This window comes from Macaca mulatta, chromosome 18 (assembly GCF_049350105.2).
Source record: "Macaca mulatta isolate MMU2019108-1 chromosome 18, T2T-MMU8v2.0, whole genome shotgun sequence".
Taxonomy (NCBI): Eukaryota; Metazoa; Chordata; class Mammalia; order Primates; family Cercopithecidae; genus Macaca; species Macaca mulatta.
The window spans coordinates 7235113-7255580 of record NC_133423.1 but is presented as its reverse complement, the minus strand read 5'-3'; positions in this window follow the sequence as shown (position 1 = coordinate 7255580).

The following is a 20468-nucleotide window of genomic DNA, read 5'->3' as shown; positions in this document are numbered from 1 at the left end:
ACTTAATGTGCTTGTTATCAACAGGAAAACATTGGTATTCTTTTTGGTTAAACATTTGACTTATTTTAATATTGTTTCCAAATGTCATCAGATCTCTTAATTAATGATTTAATTTAGAGATATTCCATGGTTAATATCAACAAACATCAAGGTAGAAATTTGGTAACTCTGCCTATAACTATCTCTACGGAAAGAGAAAATATTAATATTCGGGAGAAGAAAACATACTTTGCCACTACAGAATAATTAGGGTTTACTGTTGTTTATACAATTTTGCAAACTCATTTACAATGCCTACATGCTTTAGAAAATATTGCCATATTTTACATTTTCACAAACATTTTAGCCAAAATAAGCAGTAACCTTTACTGTCTCTGAATAAGTTGTGGCTCTAATTTCTAGATGGCTAAACCTAATCAACTTCACCTCACAGCCTGGATTAAATGTTGATCCCCAGGGAGCATGACTCATGCACAAAGCTAACAGCCTCTGGAATCGGGGTTTCCTGAGTCACCAACTGGAGTTCATTATTTGGGAGCGCTCCCAATAAAACTCAGAAGATAGGTTGTTTTCCTACATTAAAATTTTAAAGATGCATAGAATTAGATTGTCCTCCTGCCTCATCCTTCTCCCTTCTCCAATGTTGCTAATTTTACATTCCCCCTTGTTTAAAGTAAGCTCACTAATGTAATGCATAACATTTCTTTCAGAAAGTCTTCCCTTTCACCACATAAACGAATTTCAGGGAGCCGACTCTCCATGTGCATTCAAACCAGCCCAGTCTCCATCACTGCCCTTACCACAGGATGATAAAAATCTTCTTGTGTATCTTCATCTCGCACTAAGGCTTGAAGATTTTTAATGGCAGAAGCTGAATGTCACTCATCGTCCAATGACTTACAGCTAAAAGCTAACTTGACACTTAGTACCTAGTTAATTAAATACTGCTTGGAAAAAAAAAATGAATAAGGTGAAAGAATGTGGGAAAGAATGCCTGAATAAATGTAAATTTGGCTGGCATAAAGACTAATGTAACTTCAGCTTTGTGAGGGAAAAATTGAAACCGAAATATTGCACAATATTTCTTCTACCAAGAGTTTTAGTTCCTTCTGACAGTCAGAGATAGTTAAGAAAACTAAGTGCATTTGTGCTTTCAACTTTGCATTTGGGAAATCTGTATTATGCCATTAAATATTTTTTTTTTATTCCTCTAGCTCTTCTCCTTTGCTCCATCAAAGATGACAATCGCCGGTGCTTCTCAAATCACGGACCATCAAATAACTTCTTACTGCTTAATAAAATGTCTATGTTGTGGGCACAAGTATAATGTTTGAGCATCAGAAAATGAACCACAGGTACTGGAAGTGGGAATCTGAGGACCAAGAGTAAGAAAATAATAAGGAGGTGGCTGATTGAAGAATGACAGCAAAAGGGAATAGAAGATCAGAGAAGGAATACTGCTGCCTGCCTGAAGAGCAGTAAAAATGAAGCAAACACCTCTCCTTGTACCTTTCGCTCTTTAGTTTGCTCATGATATGTGAGATGAAGATAAAGAGAGTCTGAGAATTCTCTGACTTTAACATCTTACTTTTATGTGCCCTCCAGTCCAAAAATCATGCTCTTGTCGAATGAGCTCAATTGTAACAAAATATATTAATATATGGGCTCACGTCATACCATGGAATACATTTCTGTTAAATTAAAGAGTTACATATAAAATAATAATATTTTTAAAGATGCAAATTAAGACCTTTTTTTCTGAAGATGAGAAATGATCTTCTAAGCATAAATCAATGCAAGAAGTCCTAAATAGATTTGACCACTTTGAACTTTTTAATGTCAAAAATAATTATCAAAAATTTAAAACGAAACAAGTTGGAAAAACAATTTATACAAGTATGACAGACACATTTTTATAAATAGAGGTCATAAACCAATAAGAAAAGGAATTTTATCACCTGCCTGTTAGTTTCTCCAGCCTAAACCCCAGGAGTCACCCTTGATCTTTCCTCTTTATCAGGTTGCCACAGCCAATGAATACAGAGGCTCTTTTTAACTTCGTCTTTCCAGATCCACCATAGCAGATGCTGTGCTAGACCATCCAGGATGTGGGTGCTCAACTCAGGCACTTGGCTGCCAATGTCTCACAGCCAGATCCCTCTCAGGAACGAGCCAGAGGGAGCTCCCCCAACCAAGGTTACTCTTGCTTCCAGGGTTACTCAGCCTCTGGTGACTGACTTCCCTCCATCATTCAGATGCAAGTCCAGCAGTTGCCATCCATATTACAGAATGTGATATTCTTTTTGGCTAGTGCCCTGGACTCATTGTATACACAGAGAGGCCTCACCATGCTATTGAAAATGTGCACCTCCCAATCACTCTATCAAAAGCGGTGTGCTTTGTAACCACTCCGGTACATAACCCTCGGAAAGCATCTCACGTTCTTATTCTGTACTTGCTGACTTTATCTACTAGACTGGAATTTCCCTTATGCAAAAACTATGCCTACTTTTCTTCTTACTGCATCCATAGCCCCTCTGCGGCTGCAGTGAGGTAACTGCTTGATCTTACATTCAAGAACATACTTGTAGACTAGAAATTTGCTAAGAGAGTTTTAGTTGATCGTGTCACACACGCAAAAATAGGCAACTGTGTGGGATGATAGAGATGTTAATTCTCTTGACTATAGAGAGGCATACCTGTTCCATTGTGTGTCACTGTATTGTGCTATATAGATATGACATTTTGTTATGACTTGAAGGTTTCTGGTAACCCTGCATTGAGCAAGTTTATTGGCATCATTTTTCTAATGGCACATGCTCACTTTGTGTCCCTGCCACATTTTGCTAATTCTTGCACTATTTCAAACTTTTTCATTATTATTACATCCGTCATGGTGATCTCTAATCAGTGATCTTTGATGTACTCTTGTAATTGTTTTAGGGAACCACACACTGCAGCCATGCAAGATAACCAGCTTAATTAATACGTGTGTGTATTCTGACAGCTCCACCATCCAACTATTTTCCCATCTCTCTCCCTCTCCTGTGCCTTCCTATTCCCGGAGAAGCAGCAATAATAAAATATGCCAATTAATAAGTTTACAATGACTTCTAAATGTTCAAGTTGATAAAAGAAAAACTTCAGCCGAATTGAATTTCAAGGAGTTTAACTGAGCAATGAACAATTCACGAATCAGGCAGCCTCCAGGATCACAGTCACAGAGACTCCAGTGCAGCCACGTGGTGGAAGAGGATTTATAGATAAAAAAATGAAAAATGATGTACAAAAATGGGCAGTGAGGTACAGAAATAGCTGGATTGCTTACAGGTTAGTGTTTTTCTTATTTGAGCACCGTTTGAACACGTAGCAGTCTGTGAGTGGTTGAAGTGTGGCCACTGCGATTGGCCAAGACTCAGTTATTGTTACAAGTGCATACTTCTAAATTAGGTTTCATTCTTGTCTACCTATTAAGCTAGATTACAGTTCATCCACAAGGACTCAAATATAGAAGTACGGAGTCCTTCTCAAGCCATATTTAGTTTGCTTTAACAAACTAAAAGGAAAAGTCCCAGATCTCTCATTTTAAATCAAAAGCTAGAAATGATGAAGTTTGGTGAGGACAGTGTGTTGAAAGCTGAGATAGGTTGAAAGGTAGGCATCTTGCACCATTGGCTTCTTTTTAATTAGCCAAGTTGTGAATGCAAAAAAAAAAAAAAGGAAATTTTTTAGCGCTACTCCAATGAACACATAAGTAATAAGAAAGTAAAATAGCCTTGTTTTTGTTAGGAAAAAGTTTTAGTGGTTGGACATAAGATTAAACCATCCACAATATTCCTTTAAGCCAAAGCCTAATCTGGACAAAGTCCTAGCTAAATCTCTTTAATCCTACAATGGATGAGAGAGGTGAGGGAGCTAAAGAAACAAAACAAAACAAAACAAAACAAACAAAAACACACATTTGATACTAGCAAGGTTTGGCTCATGAAGTTGAAGGAAAGAAGCCATCTCCATATGGCAAAAGTGCAAGGTGAAGCAGGGAGTGCAGAGGAAGAAGCTTTAGCAAGTTCTCCAGAAGATTTAGGTAAGATCATTGATGAAGGTGCCCCACTAAACAACAGATTTTCAATGTAGACAAAATAGCCTTATATTGGAAGAAGATGCTATCCAGGACTTTCATAGCTAGAGAGAAGTCAGTGCCTGCCTTCAAAGCTTCAAAGTATGTGATGACACTACTATTAGGGACTAAAGAAGCTGGTGACCTTCGTCGAAGCCAATGCTCATTCTTCATTCTGAAAATTTTAGAGTTCTTAAGAGTAATGCTAAATCAACTCTGTCTTTGTGCTTCTAAATGGAACAACAAAGCTTGGATGACAGCACATTTGTTTACAGTATTGTTTACTGAATATTTTAAGGCCATTGCTGAGACCTACTGCTGAAAAATAAATTCCCTTTCAAAATATTATTGTGTATTGACAATGAACCTCATCACCCAAGAGCTCTGATGGAGATGTACAAGGAGATTAATGTTATTATTATGTCTGCTAACACAACATCCATTCTGAAGCCCACCCCTCCACCAGCGTCTCTCAGGATGTTTGAGACCATAGCTTGAAATTCATTTAAACAGTGTCCTTAATTTTAACCTTCTCTTCAAAATAACGTTATGTAGCCAAATTTTCTCTGTAGATAAGTCTGAAGAAAATGACATCGAAGAGCTTCCCGTGTTTGATAAATCTTCATTTAATTATTACCAACTTTGGAGACATGGAGGACTTAATGCATCTTCCAGAGAATCTTAGCAGATTTAGAAGTAAAAAAAAAAAAAAAAAAAAAAAATCTGATTTTAAAATAAGAAGGCTTTAATTAATAATAAAAATAGATATATTTTGTAATAATTGTAAGACTGCCTGAGACTCATGTTACTCAGTTTGAAAATAAGGCTGAAAAAAAGAATATTCATCTTAGAGAAATGTTGCAAGCTCAAATGATACAACTTGATAGAATGGAAAGTGTCATGAAAAGTCAGTAAATGATCATATAGATGACAGTCTTCACTCAATTTAAAAGAGCTAGTTTTCAACCAATAAGAGCAATTTTCAAGTTCCTTGCTTTCTTAGTTTTCAATAGTTCATACAAAGTCAATCAATGACCATATTATATAATATGATGGATGCCCTACAAAATATCCATAGAGTGACGGTATTTTTCTGTCCTTAATTTTCTTCAAGTACAACATAGTTACTTCTGCAGTTTGAAAAGAAAACAAAATAAAGAAACAAAATCTCTTGATGATGAACTGAATAGAATAAAATATTTAACTTGTACAATTCTAAAATGTTTTCAGTATGAGAAACTTGCTAACTGTAAAAGAAAAATTCAATCTTCATTGTAGGTTTTATAAAGACTTTCAACACAAATCAGTTCTGGGGCCATAATTATAATGTAATTAATTTGTTTATTTATGGTAGAAATCACATTTATCATAAATGTGTGTACTCTCTCCACATTAATATACATAATAGAGAACTTTAAAACATTAAGGTAATTTACATAATCATTGTCTGATATATGAAAACCTAAACATAAATATGGGCCTTTTATTTTTAATGATTAGAAAGTTCAATATTGAATTTAAATTTACTTTTATAAAATATCATTTATCATGATTATTATTTAATTTAGGTGAATTATATATCAAGCATGGAAAACAAGATAATAGCCTTCGCGAGAGAAAATGTATCTATTTTGAGGTACTTTCCACTTGTGCATTTTGGTGTGAATGTGTTTGAGCATATGTGTGTGTGTGTGTGTCTATGTGTGGGAGTATGGAAGTGTGAGTGTGTTTGTGTGTGTGTGTATATATACATATATTTAAACAAACATTTATTTTAACTTTGAAAAGGATCCTCCAGGTGTAGAAGTGACTTACCATTACTGATTCTGACTGCACAAATGTATAGTTTACAATACCAGATAAGGATCATGTCACGTAAAACATTACCATGAAGTAATATCATATGAAATATAATCAGAATGAAAAATTTCTGTACTTAAAAATTGTTAGGTTTTATGTTAGTGATTTTTTTTATAATCAATTGAACATTACAAATATAAATGTGTTTATTACTTGAAAATCAAATATACTTTGTGTTCAGTATTGCTTAGAAGAGAGGTGCCTATTTTGTAAGGAAGCAGTAGGTCCCCTGTCTGTTACTATTTCAAAAGGCATTTATAGAAAATGACTATAATCATAAGACAATATTGTGAGATATTATGATACTCTCTAAAATTATATATTTTGTGTTCTTTGTCAAGATATTTGTCTGATGTCCTCAATAACATTCCCATTAAATCAGTTTTAAATATCAATTTTTAATATTACAGATAAAAATTTAGAACCTGTATTTTAAATTATGTTACAACTTAAAAATCACAAATTCTAAGGTACTTTCTTAAAAGAAATGCTACTTTGTCATAAGAAATTCCCTCTGTTACTTAAACTAAAAACCTCAAATAATGTTAGCTTATGCGGTAAATGTTGTTAATTTGTATAATACATACCTTATTTAATTTTCTTGGTTTATCTGAGAAGTTACAAGGCAAAGTATAAAAGATAAAATCAGCAACTTACTAACATTATAGTCATTATTAAATAATATTTCAGAATGATGAATTCTTAAAAAAAATATTAAGTTCAAGAAATAAGCTTACCCATAATACCTAAATAGTTTATGAACAAGTTTTGCCAAATGTTCAGAGAACAGATTATTCAATCTGTTTTTTCATGCAAACAATGGAAAAATACCAAAATGATTTTCTCAGACCTAAATAACCATGGTATTCTGCCAGAAAATGATAGCAAAAGAAAGAAAATACAATTCAACATCAGTAAAAAGCACAGATGTACCATTCTCCAAAAATGTTACCAAATTGCATCAAAAATATACTAACATAAAAACCACAACACAATCAACCAGGATTTACCTGTGTAATCCAGAATAGTTCAAATTAGATAACACAATAATGTAATTTTCTATATTAGATAATTAGATAACATAATAATGTAATTTTCTATATTAATAAGTTAGAAAATACTATGCAAAGACAAAACAAACATTCAATATATTCATAATGTAACTGTATAAATAATATACAAAATATACCTAAATATGATTTTTAAGAAAATATAAAAATAAATTTTAACATTGAATTGAAGAATAAAAGTTTATAAAAATTAAATAAATAACACAAGATATTATACCCACATATTAAACATACATAAGGAAATCTATGTGAATTAAATATTAATTCAATTATTGTTGTGTAGGAGTAAATCGCAATATGAAAGGAAACAGACTAGAAACAGAGTCTCAAATATATTGGATTTTGGTTTACATTTCTAAAACTTTAGATTGCATTTGGTTGCATGCAGCAGAAAACCCAACAACACCAGTTCGAATAAATTGTGGTTAATAGAATTTCAGCATTGAAAACAGTGGTGGAGTGGTGCTGTTAGAGACACAAACCTTTTCACCCTTCTCTCCCACCCTCCTTTCATATGGAGCTTTGTCACATGGATTCAAGATAGTTCTTCCTCAAAACTCATTCATATTCTAACCAGGAAGACCATGATGGAACCAAAGCCAAATGAGGGATGCTAATTGGATCCATAGATAAAATTTTTGAGGAAACCCCATTGAAATTCATTGGCAAGAACTGGATCACATGTCCACAGAAAGCTGCAAAGGAATCTGGGTAACTGAATGTCCACACTTTCTGACAAATATAGAAAATTAAGAAAAGCCAGAAGGAAGTCGTGGTTGGCCTTTGTGTAGACAACTCATACTAATGTGGTGATCTGCATTCAAACCAATGGGGGATTAATAAAACTAATGGTACTTGTATACTTGCTTATTAATATATAAATTTATAAATTTAGAGTCACTTAGCACCACATTAATATTCCAGATGGATTTAAAAATCATAAGCCAAAAAAATTCAAGGGAAAATATCAACATATTTATATAAATTTAAACTAAACAGAGCTTCTAAGAAGAAACGCAAATCCAAAAACCACAAAGAAAAAGATGAATACAGTTTATTGCTTCAAATTTAAAATTGCTCTACAACATATATTATTTAGAAAGTTAAAAGTCAAATCAATTGGGAGAAATTAGTTAAATATTAATATTGTTAAAGCAAACCAAATATGGCCTGAGAAGGACTCTGCACTTCTGTATTTGAGTCTTTGTAGATGAACCATAACCCAGCTTAATAGGTAGATGAGACTGAAAACCTAACAAGGAATATGCACCTGTAACAATTGCTGAGTCTTGGCCAGTCCTAGGAGCCATACTTCAACCACTCATACGCCACTGAGCTTTCAAACTGTGTTCAAATAAAGCAAATGCCAAGCTGTAACCAATCCAGTTGTTTCTGTACCTCACTTCTGATTTCTGAACCTCGCTTTACCCTTTTTGTCTATAAATTTATTCTGACTACATGGCACCCCTGGAGTTTCTCTGAATCTGTGTGATTCTGGGAGCAGCCTGAAATGCAAATCATTCATTGCTCAATTAAACCCCTTTAAAATTAATTCAGCTGAAGTTTTGCTTTTAACAAAATCAAATAATTCATATGGAGAATATGTTTAAATCCTATACATCTTTATAAAAAACAATGCAGTAAAAGAAATAGACAAGAGACATGAATAATTGACTCACCAACACAAGGCTGAAACACCTAAGAAAAGATGCTCAATCTCAGTAATAATCACTAAGCTGCAAAGTAAATAATGAAACACAAAGTTTCTCAACCACCAGATTAAAAAAATACGAAATTTGATGATGTGACTGTGTTGTGAAGATGTGATAAATGCAAAGGAAGTTTTAAAATGTTACAGATCTTTTAGTGAAAGTTTTTTTTCTAACTTTTTAAAAATGTAATTTCCCCCCTACAATATTACTCACACATCACCCACAGATCCAAAAATTGCAAATCTGTATTTATCTGGAATAAAAGTACACAGATATAAAAGATTTTTGTAATGATGTTGATGTGCATTGCATGATGTTTTGAAGCAGAAAAATAGTGAGTTACCTAATTCTTTACCAGGAAAGAGGTAGACATATACAAAGTAAATGAGATTCTACACTCAGAAATAGGAAAGATATCTTTAACATGTTGTTTGTTAAGTTACAAAAAGCAAGAAATAATACAATATCATTTACATGTAAAGCTAAAACATAGGCTACCTTAGATAAATAGATGAATATACATATGTATACATGTGTATGCATATATGGTTGAAAGTTTGGAAGGTTGTAATTCAACATGGTAGTGGTGGCTGGTTCCAGGAAGAAGATTGAGATTGGAAGTTTGGAGATCATCTTGATCACTGAATTTTTTTCGATGAAAATATAGCCACTCCATTGCATAAAAAAGTATAGTTAGAAAGAATGTAAAAGAAGTTGACACAAACCAAAATAATTTTTAAGACAGCATTTTTCTCTGGTACTTTAACAGTGACAAAGTGAAAGGTGAATGCTGATTTACAAGGTACATCCTCACATTTTGAGACAGCCACCGCCGCAGAGCTCTGGAATTAAAGTCCTGACATGTGAACAGAAAGGCAAACATCCTGAAGATATTAAACAAGGATCACTTTGTTGTTAAAATCAAACCACATCAGATACTAAAATGGCAAAGATATTTCTACTAGTATGTAAAAAACCGATACTTTTTTCACATTATAAATGCTCATATGCTGTGAGAATCAAACAAAAACAAAGGCCAACAACTTGGATCAAGAACCTGCAGAATTAAGGCTGTTATAGAAATGAGGGCACAGTATCAAATCTGTTGTAGCATATGTTTTACTGAACCAACACAGAGGCACTGAAATCACAGCATTGACAAAGAGCAACTTCAATTGGTTTATCCTAATGCATCTAGGAGGAAAAAAAAAATCATGTGCTAAGTTTTTCTAGAATCGTTAAAAGAATGAATTTGTTAAAATCCTGTTAAACTCCACCAGAAATTTTGAATACAGGAATAGTAAAGAAAATGCTTAACTGCCAGAAATGAATAAAATTTAAATATTTTAGCGTACATGTTAACAAAGCAAAAATTTGTAACAGTTCCTCAATTACTTTAAGTTGATAATAGATTAATTTGTCAAATTAAGACACAACAGATAAAATGAGGGCATATATTCAAGTAAATAAAACTACTTGGAATGACAGAACAGGTTATAAAATTATGGAAAATTTGAAGAGAAGTGATTTCAACAAATGTTTAAAAAGTATATGTTTTAAGGCAAGATTTAACCAGGCCCCAGATCCCTTCAGAGCGATGTGGTTTCATTTGAGTTGAGATCATTTAACTCTTGTTTGGCATTTGATTACATTTTGTTGACTGACTGGAGTCTAAATGTTGACGCTTTCTCTCACCTTGTTAGCTGTAATCTACTCAAATAAGTTATTTAGAGCAGAAACCCCCAAAGGTTGTAAGCATGGGAAAAGCTGTATCACAATACAATGTTCCACAAGAATTTCCGAATACCCCCGGTGGTTCTGAAGTACAGGTGGACTGGGGATTCCACAATGAGACTGAGCAACTTGACTGTAGCCGACGCCCCTGCTAGACCAATCACTCTCAAAGTTAACTTCCATCCTCATACCTTTCACTTTCGCCTTTACTAGAAGCATTCTATGTATGACATTTGAACATGAGACACAAAAAGACATATTCCATATTTTATGTAATCTGCTCTGTCATTCTCAAGAGAAGGTTTCTTTTCCAACGTATTTTGGCCAAACATCTTGAAACTGCAATTGCAAGCTTAACTCCTCTAGGGAGTAGATGGGAGATTCAGAATGCCCTCCAATCATGACAATATTATAGCTCTCTCATAATTTCATATAAGATAAGTGTTTACTTCATGGAAGTTTTAAATCTGTGGACAGCTTATTCACCAGTAGCTTCTCAAAGAATCATCAAACAACAGCTCTATGATGTACAGCCTAGAGAGTGACTAAACATTTTCTATAGAGCTAAATGTTTGCTCTTCTGGAACTAGAACTTATTTCCAACCTGGACATTGATATAATTTCCCTCAATAGACCTCGGCATCATATCCTTAAGAGATCATTCCACAGGGCTCTAGTGGTAGAACAAAAGGCCAAAGTGTCCATCTCAATGTTAATTCACACTAAGTTCACAGAGACTCTGTTTTTCCTTCCTTCGTCTTTCCAGAACTTTTCAATTGCCGAGCTCAAAATAAGAGAAACATGCTAGGAAAAATACAGCCACTCTTTTCGAAGAATATGCTATGAAGCCAACAATAGTTGGAGAATAAACTAACCATTTTTCTTCCTTCCTTCCTTCTTTCCTTCCTTCTTCCCTCCCTCCCTTCCTTCTTTTTTCTTTCTTCTTTCTCTTTCTTTTCTTTCTTCTCTTTTTCTCTTCTTTCTTTCTCTTTCTCAAATGTCATTTTTTGTACCATTTATTTATTTATTTGGTCATTGTACACCAAAGCGATCCATAATTTCATAATTTCAGGCTGCCTAGACTTCCTTATTTTCTTCCCTTCCCTTCCTTTTCCTTGATTTCCTTTCCTTTTCCTTTTCTTTCCTTCCCTTCCTTTTCCTTGATTTCCTTTCCTTTTCCTTTTCAAAGTATGTTGTAGGAGTAATGTATAAACAGCCCGCGGCACTCACTGAGAATAACAAGAATTATGAAATCCCAATTTGTTGCTCTTCTCAAATGTCATTTTTAATGAAACTCGGAAACAGTTAAGTGGCCTGTTGATGCACAGGATAATGATAATATTCAGTGCTTTCCTTGCATAACTTATTTCAAACTATTTGTACAGAATGCATACTAAGAAAAGTTGATGGCATAAGTAGCTTATATAAGCTGTAATTTTGTCAATATATTTTTATAATATGACAGTTACAGTGAGGACACATCAATTTATTAGGAAGAACAATGAATGCTTAGTCAAAGCTACTTTTTGAAAAATCAGCATATAACTAAACAGCATTTTCTTTGTCTCAGAGTAATGTGCAATGGAGGTAATAATGAAAGTGCCATTTGTTGATACAAAAATAAATTTACTATTTTTCTTAAATGGAGTTTGGCAGGAATTAAATCAAAGATGTACAACAGGGCTACATCATACTTGAAATAAATAGTTATGATAAAATACTTATTAATCAATCTCGTGGTCACAAGGATTATGAGAATTGAAGAGAATACACCCATGAAATATGAGCATTGTCAACACAGCCTATTTCTTGACTAATTAGCAAATTACTTCTAAGTGGAATTTCAGCACTTTCAAATGAGCTTCTTATCGCTAATTTATCTTGGCCTTCCTATATAATTTATCAAATTTTTAATAATAAAAAACCATTACAATGTTAATCTATAATAGATTGAAATAATTTAGTGTTGGTTTTTCTTGTTTCATGCTTTACATAGTGTTGAAAGCAAAGATATTCTGTACATTGCAAATCATTTATTTTGCATGTGGTGAGATCATGAGTAGTATGCAGTGTTGAAATCCCTCTCATACAGAAGTGTGGGACTCAGACTGATGGAGTGAATGGTCATGCAGAACCTATTCTGTTACAGGTACTGGGTAAAAGACACTTTGGCAAATATACTCATGATATGAGTATCTGGCATTTCAACTTATTGCATGTGTCAAGCTTATGTTATTGGATATATGTGGGGAGCTACAAAAAAGAATTTTGTTTCTTTTCAAGTCTCATTAAATATCCAAATCACATGTCATCATAAGCTACTAAGTGATTATAAATTGGTGATGAATACAGTGTTGGTTATCTGATGACCAGTAAACTTACAGCACAGAGAGGTAGTCAGACACACAATACCTCTTCCACAAAAAAAAAAAAAAAAAAAACAGTACATAACATTTCATTTTCCCTGTTTGTTGTTAACTCTCCATGTCCAAGGCTACATTAACAAAATGCATGGCAGGAATTACTTTATCTATATATAGAGACAGGAAAAAAGACAGAAACAAAGCCTTCTGAGGCCAAGCATTTCTTTATTCAGATCAAATCAAGCTGATTACAACTCTGTAAGCCCCTCTTGAAGTTTTATACAAAGCAACTGGGTATTGCCTACATGCATTGTTCTGAGTCATTAAGACTTCACATGGGATTTTAAAAATATAACTCCATGTGAGTTAGCTAAACAGTTTGGGCAAGGAGCAAAAGCTTACTGTTTCTTTCTTTTTTTTTTTTTTCTTATCAGAACAATACTTGGTATTAATACAGTGGTACATCTTGGGGCATGCTGGATTATGGGAAAATGGCAAAACATCTACAAATGTGTTATGGAACTAATTCATTTACATGCAGCAGAAATGCCAAATACAATTTATGTAAAACCTGAAGGTTATTTAACATTGACTGGAAAGATGAAAATGTTGTCAAGCATAGCTTGATCCAGGACTCAGACAGCCTCAGAATCCATGTCATCAGTTTGTTTCCTTGTGTGTGGCTCATCTGAGGATTTAAATGTCCTTTGCCATCTTGGGCTCTCCCCACAGGGTGCCTCTTCAGAGCCTCACAGTGGCCTTACTTTGCCAAGACCAGTGTCTTAGTCTGTATCTGTTGCAATAACAGAATACCTTAGACTTGGTAATGTATAAAGAACAGAAATTTATTTCCTACAATTCTGGAGGCTCAGAAGTCCAAAATCCAGGCCCCAGATCCGGTGTCTGGTGAGGGCTTTCTTGCTGCATCCTCACATGGCAGGAGGTGGAAGGGAAAAGGGCAAAGTCGCTAGGGTACTTCTTTCAACCTCTTTTATAAGGCACTAACCCATTCATGAGGGTGGAGCCTTCTGACTTAATCTCTTCAAAAGGCCTCGCCTTGTGACACCATCACCTTGGGGTTTAAGTTCCAACCCAGGAATTTAGGAGGTACACATACATTGAAATCATAACAACCACTCTAGAACCAATTGTGGTGGCAGTGAAAATGAGATAATCTGATTGTTTTATATTAGAATAATCCCAAATGACATGAACGAATGTGGGGAGGGTTGGTTGCCAAAGGAAATTTGGAGTAGTGTTATCAGGAAGAATGGGAAGTGGGTTTGAGGTAGCAATAAAATGTATATTTATTATTTACTTATTTAAAATTTTTTTAACTTTTGTGGGTACATACCGGATGTATATATTTATGGGGTACATGAAATGTTTTGAGACAGGCATGCAATGTGTAATAGTCACATGATAGAAAATGGGGTATCCATCCATCAAGCATTTATCCTCTGGGTTACAAACAAGCCAGTTATACTCTTTTAGTTATTTTAAAATGTATGATTATGTTGTTATTGGCTGTAGTAACCCTGTTGTGCTACCAAATAGTAGGTCTTATTCATTCTTCATATTTTTTGTACCTAATCACCCTCCCCACCTCCCCTCTACAGCAACCCCACTACTCTTATTGCCCATCTTAATACCTTCCTTTATCTCTCCACAACAGTGTACCTGTGAATATGTGTTAGAGGAAGGAGGGGTAGCTAATGAGGAAAACAAACAAAGCTGCCTCTTTTTTTTTTCTGCAATCTTCACCTTCCCGGTGGTAATTCTGATACCATGTCTTCTAATGACCTTGTCTCATCTTTTGATATTCCATCTTGGTTATTACCAAGTTCCTTTGCACATGGTAACCAATCCCTAAAGTCCTACATGTACATATATACCATATGGAAGGAAATCTGTATTATTCTTTTCCCACATTTATTACCTTGTTATAATCTTGTTGACAGGGGTTTTGCAGTCTGGCACTAATAAAAAGTGAAATATGGATGTTACAATCAGCTGAGAGCAACAGGAGAAGAGGAAAACAATTTTCAGAACTGTCAAAAACATCAGTCTTTTCATCCAGAAATTGGGTCTCAGCAGGTTTTCCAGTTTCCTCAAAATATTTTGCAATTATTATCAGTTCTTTCTGCAATTCTTTATAACAGAACTCAATATATAAACTTAGCAATTATCCTTAGCACCTAGAAACTCAGTAAATTTTCCAATTTTAAAAAATATGCCAATAACTTTGTTATAAATGAACTTTTCCTTTACGAATGTAAACACAATCATATGTTTCTTTACTCTATAATAAATACATAAATACCGCTTTCCTTTGCATTGTATCCAGACCTCAGCATGTTGCCCTACAGAGAGGCACCCAAACTAACACTGAGAAATGGAACTGAAATCTCTTTTAAATTGGCATCGTTTGTAAGGAACTTTCTGTAGCCTGGTTGGGAAGTTTAAAATCTTTCATAGCTTATCAATAGCTAATATTTTACCTGTAATTTTTGTATCAGAAGATCTGAGCACATTACGTTTCTTTACAAATCCTCTTTCAGGACTATGACTTTGGAAAATAGTAATAGTTACAATGAAATATTTATAAACAATTAATCATTGGTTTGACAAAATGGCCGACTTAATAATTCAAGAGTCGATTTTAAATTTTATATTAAAAATCATTCAGGTCTTAGAGTATGGTGATTTCTAGATACATAGTTCATTTAAGAATAGTTATGATCCAAATGAAACTCTCTGTGATCATTTTTCCTTCATGAAGCATTGTCAAGTTGCTTTGCTGACAAAGCATTTTTCTAAACAGAGGGAACACAAGAGCTGAACGTTTACTCACCTGCTCCCAATTCTGAGATTCAATGTGTGTGCAGTAGTTTTATTCATCATTGCCACCCATTTTTGAACCGAAATTGACCTGACAGTAGGAAAAAAGAAAACCCCTGAGAAGATGTTTTATCTGGATTTTGACTGTTACACACTGCTAATAATTTGTATTTTATTTTCTACTTGTATTGATTTAGCAGAGATAATTGAAAATTATCTAATATCCTCTCATTTACTAAGCCTAGTGTAATCCCCAATAATAAATAGTGATTTGCAATAAATGTCTGTACACTATATAAAAAGGTTTGAATGAAAGAAAAATTTTGGTTTATAAGCTAATTATATTTTTATTACAGAGATAGAACAAAAAATCGTAACAGTCATTCTCAACTTTTAGTCTGTGTCTCAGAAGTTCTGCATATTTAGTAAGAACTTCAGAAAGTGCACTGTAGAGACACTACTCTTTAAACAAATGAGTATGGTTTTGAATATTGCAGATCATTTACTAACCTAGAACTATGGCGAAAATAAAACATGGGATGCAATCAGAGTGGACTGCATCTTATAAAAATCTTAGCTTATAAATTCTGGGGACAAACATTAATATTAGTTATAGATTGGTGGTCACCTTGTTAGGTACATGTCTTTTAATGACGCCTTTTTTTTAATAACAAAGAAACCTATTAATAAAGAATGGCCATTACTCAAGCAAGAAACATATGCAAATTATTAGAGATTGGGTCAAAATTGCACATGGATAAATCTAAAAGGAAGATTTAGTCTTATTCTGACTTTAACATCCATTCTCCCTTAACTAAGAAATCAGTGAGATCATTTGCCAGACAAAACCAAATGAGATTTCTTTGGACTCAGCCAGCTGTTTTATAACATTCTCCTTTTCATAACATTCTAGTTCCTTTTCAGTGACTGATGCTGTTTGAATGATGAGCCATCTGTATTGAATCGATCTTTTTCACAGACCAGGACTGTTGGTATGAATTGCACAAAATTATGTTTCTCAGTCTATTGTTATTCAAATTTCATACTTTTAAGTTTAAAGTCTTCCCATATTTGAAGTGTCCTATTTTTGCTTAGTTGCACAGATAGGGTCAATTTTCTTCTGCAGGTCAGTTTCCTCTCTTTATAACATGTACTGGCAGCATGCCTTACTAATTTTGCATGCAACATCTCCAATTTGTTTCTCCTTGAGTTCTACGACTACAGACACCTGGATTGTGGTGCGAAAGTTCAACTGCTAGGCTGAGCTTTATCTAGTTAAAGTTCCCTCTTGTGCAGAAAACAAGAAATTTAGGACATTTTCTGAATCAAACATGATCATTCATACTTCCTGGTTCTAGCAGCTTATAGTTTGATCATTTGACCATATTATGCCCCAGATTGACAAAAAAAACTTTTCTCACTTAAAATGGCTCCAATGAAAAAGCAAGAGCCATAATTGAATACATGTTCACCACAAAGCCAAAGTTAGGAATGATGGACAAGTTTATTCTCAATAATAATCTGATGAGAAATGACAAGGATGATCTGATGATGATCTCTTTCAACATCTCTGTCTATGTGTATGCATGTGGGTGTGTAGTTGGGTTAGTGCCAGTAGGCTGAAGGAAGATTGGGGTCCTAAGGAAATTTGTCAACTTAAAATAAGAAAAAAATATATGAATGTCTTATTTCTTCCTAGGCATCTCAGGATCTTGAACATTATGATAACAAAAATATGTGCAATATCTTAACTAGATGTTTGTACTTATAAGTTAGATGATGAAGGACCCCTGGAGGCCCCTATTTCCTCCATAAGTTCATATTAGGTAAAATCAAGCATAAAGTTTCAAAGAGGAAGAAAACATTCAGAGTCAACTAAATCCAATATCCTCTCATTGTTGGAAAAACCCAAGGACCCAAAATACAGTTGACCCTTAAATAATACAAGGTTGAACTTCATGAGTCCACTTGTATAGGTAGATTTCTTCTGCATCTGCTACCCCTGAGACAGCAAGACCAACCCATCCTCTTCCTTCTCCTCCTCAGCCTACTCAGTGTGAAGGCAATTAAGATGAAGACCTTTATAATGATTCACTTCCACTTGATAAATAGTAAATATATTTCTGTTCCTTATGATTTTTCCCTAGCTTACTTTATTGTAAGAATATAGTGTATAATACTTATGTCATAAAAATATGTGTGAATTGACCATTTATGTTATCAGTAAAGCTTCCAGTCAACAGTAGTTAAGTTTTGGAAGAGTCAAAAGATACACACATAAATTTTCAACAATGCAGACCATCAGTGCCCTGACCCCTATGTAGTTCACGAGTCAACTATTAAATTACCCGTTAAATATCACATCTGGGGCAAGAATACACATTTTTAGCTTCCAGGATTATGTTGTTTCTATTTTGACGTCTCATAATCACAGACAAAAATACCTGTTTTGATTTTTTTTGTTTAGTAAACAAAAAGTGAAGCTAAATAACATAATATTACCTTCAAAGAAAAGAAACTCTTTTTCCTTAATTAGAGTTAGCAGATATTAATTCATTCTACTTTGGAAGTTCAAAGTCACAGACTTCTGTATATTAACACATTTAAATAATCATTGGATTACATTGCATAGACAAGAGACAAACCTGTACCAAAGTGTGCAGGAAAGTTTACTGACAGCATTCAAATAATCTGAGACTGCTTATTCTACCCTCTTTGGCATCTAGACTTCAAAGATTCCCTGCATTAAACTGGAGTTTCCACTACTCATACCTTGGTGTAGCTCTTCCTGCAGTGACTCTGGGTGGGTCAGTCACTTGGATTAATGAACTGCAGGTGGAAGAAGTGACCCTGTACCAGTCTCTGGTTAATCTTTTTTTTTTTTTTTTTTTTTTTTTTTTGAGATGGAGTCTCGCTCTGCCGCCCAGGCTGGAGTGCAGTGGCGCGATCTCAGCTCACTGCAAGCTCCGCCTCCCGGGCCGACGCCATTTTCCTGCCTCAGCCTCCCGAGTAGCTGGGACCACAGGCGCCGCCATCACGCCCGGCTAATTTTTTGTATTTTTAGTAGAGACGGGGTTTCACCGTGTTAGACAGGATGGTCTCGATCTCCTGACCTTGTGATCCACCCGCCTCTGCCTCCCAAAGTGCTGGGATTATAGGCGTGAGCCACCGTGCCCGACCAGGTTAATCTTGAAGTTAAAGTGCACTACAGTTTTGTCCGAAACTTCTTAAAACATTTCGTGCTTTGGGGACCAGGAACCACCCTGTAAGAAGTGCAACTCCTCTACTGCATAACGTATGTGAGTGACCACAAAGAGAGTCATTACAATTTCCTATTATACAACAATAACACCGATACCGTTTACTCTTAGGAACACCTGCAGCTTGTTAAGTGTTTTGTAATCCTCGTGCCCATTGAGTCTATCTCAGTTAAATCAAAGGTGAATTCTGCCATTGAAAAATTTTCCACTTAACGATGGTATTTCTGTTATAGACATTTTCTCTTTTTTGTTTTCATTATTTTTAATTTTTCTAAACTAAGCATTTCTTGTGTCTTGAAGTCTAATGACAGATTTTTTTTTTTTCTTGAAGGTTTCTAAAAGAGAGCCCTATTTTTAAACCAAATTTCATATCCTGGATATTAATTAAACATAATTTTACTGTTACTATATAATTTGGCTCTTGAGTCAAAGATTTATTGCCTTACAGTCAAAATACAAACTTTGTTGAATACATAATAATACATCAGTAAGATAATTTGGGGCATACGATTTTAATAAATTGATTAATTAAATTAACCTCAGTTGCCTCATTTAATCTGAAGCCTTCAATTGGAAGGTCTGATCAAGGGGTATAATCCCTTTTAATAATGAGTATAGTATGGAACTTCCTGGGAAAATAGCCTAATGGAGAAAATAAAACTTAAGCAGCTAATTGATAGAAGTATGGATTTCCCTACTCAATCTACCAGACAATGCAGAGGACTCCAGACTTTCTACGATTAGAATAAGAACGTACAGAAGAAGCTAGGCTTTCATCAGTCATTTAATGTATCAACTGGGATAGTAAGAAGAAAGATGTGGATAAATGTGTGAGAATTAGAGTGTCAGGATGGTAATAGGGCTATTTCTAGTGTTTCTGAAAATTAAACTCTTGATGTGGGAGAGAATTTCAAAGGTAAGTTATGGAGAGACGAGGGTAGAAAGTTGGGTAGAGTAGGGGGTGTTCAAGAGGTTGCATAATTTCACGTTAAGCTCCCTCAAGCAAATTAAGATCTCTGATGGTGGCACAAGGTAGACAAATCTGAGAAACAGCAGAATTGATCGGTTTCTACAAGGGATGTGAAAGCTTGCCATCATCATTAGGAAGTGAGGGGTTTGGAGGATGGCTTCTGGATTGAGTTCAACATGTTAAGCAGATTGACAGTCTCCCATCTTCACATTAAAACAAACAAACAAACAAACAGCCAAGTAAACTGAAAATCAATGACTTCCTTGGACCCATCAAAGATTTGAGATCACAGAGCAAACAGACCCTGAAATCGAGAAATATGTGAATACAGAGAATTGTAACTGAAATCAGGTTTCCTGCAGCAGAAGTTACTGGAGCTGTTTGCTGGTAGACACGTAAAGGGTAATAATGACACTTGCTGCTGGAGTGGACTGGCAGAGGAATGAGGAACTATTGGAGGCCCAGTCTTAGTTGACCCCCGCACTTTTGTGGGTTTTACCCCCAGGAACCTCACTAGATCCTCACAATTAAAACCAGCCTC